Source organism: Salvelinus sp. IW2-2015, unplaced genomic scaffold (genome assembly GCF_002910315.2).
Source record: "Salvelinus sp. IW2-2015 unplaced genomic scaffold, ASM291031v2 Un_scaffold2193, whole genome shotgun sequence".
NCBI lineage: Eukaryota > Metazoa > Chordata > Actinopteri > Salmoniformes > Salmonidae > Salvelinus > Salvelinus sp. IW2-2015.
Window position 1 is genome coordinate 19340 of NW_019943523.1, and position 6197 is coordinate 25536.

Sequence of the window (6197 nt, forward strand, 5' to 3'; positions counted from 1 at the left end):
TGTGTTCTCTGTTTGTCTGTTGCCATTCGTCTTGTTGTCAAGTCAACCAGTGTTTTGTCTCAGCTCCTGCTTTTTCCCAGTCTCTCTTTTTCTCGCCCTCCTGGTTTTGATCCTGTCTACTCTCACCGCGCCTGCCTGACCATCTGCCTGCCCTGACTCTGGAGCCCGGCCTGCCTGACCACTCTGCCTGCCCCTGAGCTGCCTGGGGGCTCTTCTCCAGGTTAATTTCTCTGTAGGTGATGGCTTTGTTATGGAAGGTTTTGTAATCGCTTCCTTTTAGGTGGTTGTAGAATTTAACGGCTCTTTTCTGGATTTTGATCATTAGCAGGTATTGCCCTAATTCTGCTCTGCATGAATTATTTTGTGTTTTACGTTGTACACAGAGGATATTTTTGCAGAATGCTGCATGCAGAGTCTCAATTTGGTGTTTGTCCCATTTTGTGAATTCTTGGTTGGTGAGCAGACCCCAGACCTCACAACCATAAAGGGCAATGGATTCTATAACTGATTCAAGTATTTTAAGTCAGATCCTAATTGGTATGTCGAATGTTATGTTCCTTTTGATGGCATAGAAGACACTTCTTACCTTGTCTCTGAGATCGTTCACAGCTTTGTGGAAGTTACCTGTGGCGCTGATGTTTAGGCCGGGGTATGTATAGTTTTTTGTGTGCTCTAGGGCAACGGTGTCTAGATGGAATTTGTATTCGTGGTCCTGGCAACTGGACTTATTTTTACTGAGATTTACTGTCAGGGCCRAGGTCTGACAGAATCTGTGCAAAAGATCTAGGTGCTGCTGTAGGCCCTCCTTGGTTGCGAACAGAAGCACCAGATCATCAGCAATCAGTAGACATTTTACTTCAGATTCTAGCAGGGTGAGGCCTGGTGTTGCAGACTGTTCTAATGCCCTCACCAATTCATTGATATATATGTTGAAAGGGTGGGGCTTAAGCTGTTGTATGTTTTTTCCCCAACATCACTTTCCATCAATTTGTATAGCAGACCCTCATGTCAAATTGAGTCTAAAGCTTTTTTGAAATCAACAAAGCATGAGAAGACTTTGCCTTTGTTTTGTTTTGTTTTGTTTGTCAATTAGGGTGTGCAGGATGAATACGTCGTCTGTCGTATGGCAATTTGGTTTAAAAAAAATGGTAGTTATTGGTGTCAAATGTGTCTCCACTTTTGTGTATTGGTGTGATCAGTCCTTGGTTCCAAATATTGGGGAAGATGCCAAATTGGGTATGTTTTCGAATTCTTTGTAGATCTGTGTAATCTGAGGGAAATGTGTGTCTCTAATATGGTCATACATTTGACAGGAGGTTAGGAAGTGCAGCTCAGTTTCCACCTCATTTTGTGGGCAGTGTGCACATAGCCTGTCTTCTCTTGAGAGCCAGGTCTGCCTACGGCGGCCTTTCTCAATAGCAAGGCTATGCTCACTGAGTCTGTACATAGTCAAAGCTTTCCTTAAGTTTGGGTCAGCTACAGTGGTCAGGCATTCTGCCACTGTGTACTCTCTGTTTAGGGCCAAATAGCATTCTAGTTTGATCTGTTTTTTTGTTATTCTTTCCAATGTGTCAAGTAATTATCTTTTTGTTTTCTCATGATTTGGTTGGGTCTAATTGTGTTGCTGTCCTGGGGCTCTGTGGGGTCTGTTTGTGTTTGTGAACAGAGCCCCATGACCAGCTTGCTTAAGGGACTCTTCTCCAGGTTCATGTCTCTGTAGGTGATGACTTTGTTATGGAAGGTTTGGGAATTGCTTCCTTTTAGGTGGTTGTAGAATTTAACGGCTCTTTTCTGGATTTTGATCATTAGCGGGTATCGGCCTAATTCTGCACTGCATGCATTATTTGGTGATTTACGATGTACGCAGAGGATATTTTTGCAGAATTCTGCATGCAGTCTCTCTCTCTCTCCCACTCTCTTTCTCTCTCTGCCAAGGCCATCTTTTTTTCCCCTTCAAAACATCCACTTGAAAGGCTATTCAAGGATTTTTCAATGAATTCCCTCTGCATGTGTGTGTGTATGAGAGAGAGGGTGGGGGGAAAAGAGAAAGGGCGAACGTTGTTTTGGTGGCTGTACAGTACCATCTGTATGCTAATCTCCTCAGACTCTGGTCAATTTTGATCAAACGCTCAGTGGCCACCCTCCCTCTCTCTTTCCATCCCTCTCTTCTTTTCTCTCTCTCTACCTCCTTCTCTTTCCCTCCCACCCTCTCTCTCTTTCCATCCCTCTCTTATTTTCTCTCTCTCTACCTCCTCTTTTCTTTCCCTCCCTCCCTCTCTCTCTTTCCATCCCTCTCTTCTTTTCACTCTCTCTAACCTCCTTCTCTTTTCTTTCCCCTCCCTCTCTCTCTCTTTCTCTTTCCTCAGTCCCACCCACCCTTCCCCTCTCTCTACTCTCTCTCTCTACTCTCTCTCTCTCTCTCTCTCTCTTCTCTCTCCCTCCTCTCTCTCTCTATTCCTCTCTCTCTCTCTCTCTCTCTTCTCTCTCGTCTTCCTCGTCTCCTCTCTCTCTTCGCCTCTGTGTTCTCAGTAATTACTGAAGCCTCCACTGCCCTTTGTGTGGGCCACATATTACCCCGTACAGCAGCAGGCAACCATTGAGTAAAAACCCCAACCTCCCTTCTCCCCCCTGATTCACCACACAGTGGCCATTCCCTCACCCCAAAGCTCTCTCCTCAGCCCTCACCCCCAAAGCACTCCCCCAAACAACCTCTCCACACCCCCTCTTAACACCATTCTGCTTATCCTTCCACGACCCCCCTCCACACACACGCACACACGCACACACGCCACTCCCCCCAGCACCTGTGACTATATTTCCCTGACCCACACCAGATGGTTGGCCCCCTGGTATCAATGGCAGGCCCTCTGCAAACAGAGGCGGTTGTGGCACATTGGGCAGAGTTTGGCCATGTCTTGCGGATATACACATCACACCAACACACACACAACACACACACACACACCACACACACACACACACACACACACACACACACACACACACACACCACACACACACACACACACACAACACACACACACACACACACACACACACACACACACACACACACACACACACACACACACAGAGTATACAGAGTATACAGATTGCATGTCTCTCCAGTACAATAGCAGTGATGTAACAGTTTTGCTTCCGTCCCTCTCCTCACCGCTACCTGGGCTTGAACCAGGGACCCTCTGCACACATCAACAACTGCCTCCCACGAAGCATTGTTACCTATTGCTCCACAAAAGCCCCGGCCATTTGAACAGGTACTTCAAGGTATCAGAGCGAGTGACGTCACCGATTGAAACGCTATTAGCGCACACCCCGCTAACTAGCTAGCCATTTCACACCGGTTACATAAACAGTGTTGTCAGTGGTGCTAGTTGTACTGGTATCAAATGGACCTGTAAGACACACGCAAAGTAACTACCCTGGCACGCTGTGTGTGTTTTCATGCACCGTTTAGAGCTCTGATGCTGCTGATGGTCCTTAGTAGCCTACCAAACTTGCTAACTGCCTGGTACTCAGCACTCTATTGTCCCTCTAATCACTCTGACATCCACTCAAATGTTTTCAAAAATCGAATCAAACAACTTCATGAGAGCCCATGACCTCATGCTGTGAAACATTTCAATAGTCAATGCAATTGCGCAAGATAACAGATTGATGGCCTCTACTAAAAAGAGGAGGATCCCATCAGCTTTCTATAGGCTAGGCCTACTATATTTATTTCTTAACTTTCCTAATATTAAGCACATTGCTTATATTTACAACAGGTGTATAGCCTACCTGGCTGGCATGAAAATAAACCACGGGGAAAAGCGRCCTCCATTCGATATTTATTTGCATAGATTACATTTATTTTTTCCGCTGCCCCTGTTTCTAGACAGGGGCAGTGCCCATCTAAATCAAAACAAATTTCACACATATATTATTTAGCATATGTAAAGAGAAGATTAATAGTCTGATGGGTGACAATATTACCCTATCACTTGTGACTAATATATTATCACTTGTGCCCAGCATAAGAAACAATGGCTTTTTTTTGCAACTTTTTCGAATCATAGTTGCACACCTCATGTAGACTAGCCTATATGTTTTAATAAGGTTTGTATCACAACTGAAGTGGTCAAATAACTTCTTAAAATGAAGCACATTAATCTGCTTTACAAGGGGAGTAGAGCCTAACTGGCATACATAAGCGGCGCGTGAGTATCAAGTTTGGGGAAGAGAATTTTCACCATAAAAATGCACCTTTATAATAAAAGCATTACATGCATAATGCTGTTTTCCGCTAATGGAACATTCACGCTTATCGCCTACTACCATGTGGGCAGTGCTGCGCTTATAATGTGAAGAAATAGCCTAATAGTTTAGCAGTTGCGTCCCCGATGTGCCTATCTTCACTTGTAGCCTGTGAGAAAGACCCGATCACGTGATGGAGCATGCAGCACTCAGGGAGAAGGGCACAAAGGCCACTGGCCGCAAAAGGCATGGATTTCTTTTAGGGTGCATTACGGCCACACAAAGGGGATGCCGCTGTGAAATTCTAGACATTATCAAGTTCTTGTCAAATTGTGAATGAGTGACTGATGTAGTGTGTATAGCCCGCGCAAAAAAACAAAGCAGAGCTCATGCCTTTCAAGCAACTTTTTTGAAATCATCATTAGAGTTGCATCATGCAGCCTTACAATGTATTAAACATCTAAACATATAGCCCAACATTTGTAGAACAACTAAAGTTACATTAATAACTCTAAATTAAGCATATAGGAATACCTATTTCTTGGTTAACCGCTCAACACAGAATAGCCGTGCACACTCCCTCAAATAATTTGGAGAAAATGTCCTTTCTAATTTATTCAGCTTTGTTCAATTATATTCTTCATACTATAAAATAATGCCAGGGAATTCTAAGCAAATCTTGTCTGCTAAATTAACTAGTGTAGCCCACAGCCATTTGGCATAGGCAGACCCTAACATAGGACAAACTGCAGAGTATGCTATTCTGTTCTTCTGAAATAGACTACCATTTTCTTCATATCATGCTTCTTTAGACCTGTTTAAAAAAATAATGGATTTATTGTGAAAGGTGTACTAATCACATGGAATTATTAGCTTTTTTAATGTAGATGTTCCAGACAGGCTGGCAGGCAGACAGACAGACAGACAGACAGACAGCAGACCAGACAGACAGGCAGGCAGGCAGGCAGGCAGGCTATACAGGTATAGAGAAGAGAACAGAGACAGGCAGACAGACGACAGACAAAGCAACATACAAGACAGAGAGAAAACAGACAGTGCGACAGGCAGGCAGACAGGCTGGCAGGGAGGGGGATAATGTGCATTAATCAGGGAGAAGCCAGCCATATGTCTGCTTAATGCAGGAGACTGCTGGCCAGGGACTTCAGCTTCACAACATAAACAATTAGCCTCATGTCAGGAAGAGGAGCAGCTTTACTGTAACGCAAGTGTGAGGGTACGTGTGTGTGTGTGTGTGTGTGTGTGAATGTGTGTGTGTGTGTGTGTGTGTGTGTGTGTGTGTGTGTGTGTGTGTGTGTGTGTGTGTGTGTGTGTGTGTGTGTGTGTGTGTGTGTGTGTGTGTGTGTGTGTGTGTGTGTGTGTGTGTGTGTGTGTGTGTGTGCATAACATATTAGGACATGTATGCCAGTCTCACATTTGAATTCTCAAATGTAATAATTGTTTTTCATAATCCATACAGTCTCATACAATGGTATGTGTTATTGCCCAAAAAGGTTGTTTTTGCCCATAACCAGGCAGGATAAGATATAAACCCAGCCAGGCCTAACCTTAACCCTTAACCTTATAACCAGCAGGATAAGATATAAACCATTAGCAGATGGTAGGGATGACTCCCTGAGATCACACACACACACAAAGACACCAGACCCCTGTTATGTAATCCACCAGACAGTAAGACCCCCCAACTCCCGGTGTCTCAATCCCAACATGGCGGAATCCTAAACTCAGTAATTTGTCCCCATACTGCACTCTCTTTTCAGGAATTCAACAAGAACATTCAGTTCCTAGTCAAAGAGGGATAACTTGACACAGAGAGAGGGCACAAAGACACAAACAAATATACAATGTAGACTACAATGTACAATGTCTTTTTTACTCTCCATCTTTGGGATGGAGAGTCCAGAGAGAAAGGGTGTTGAGCA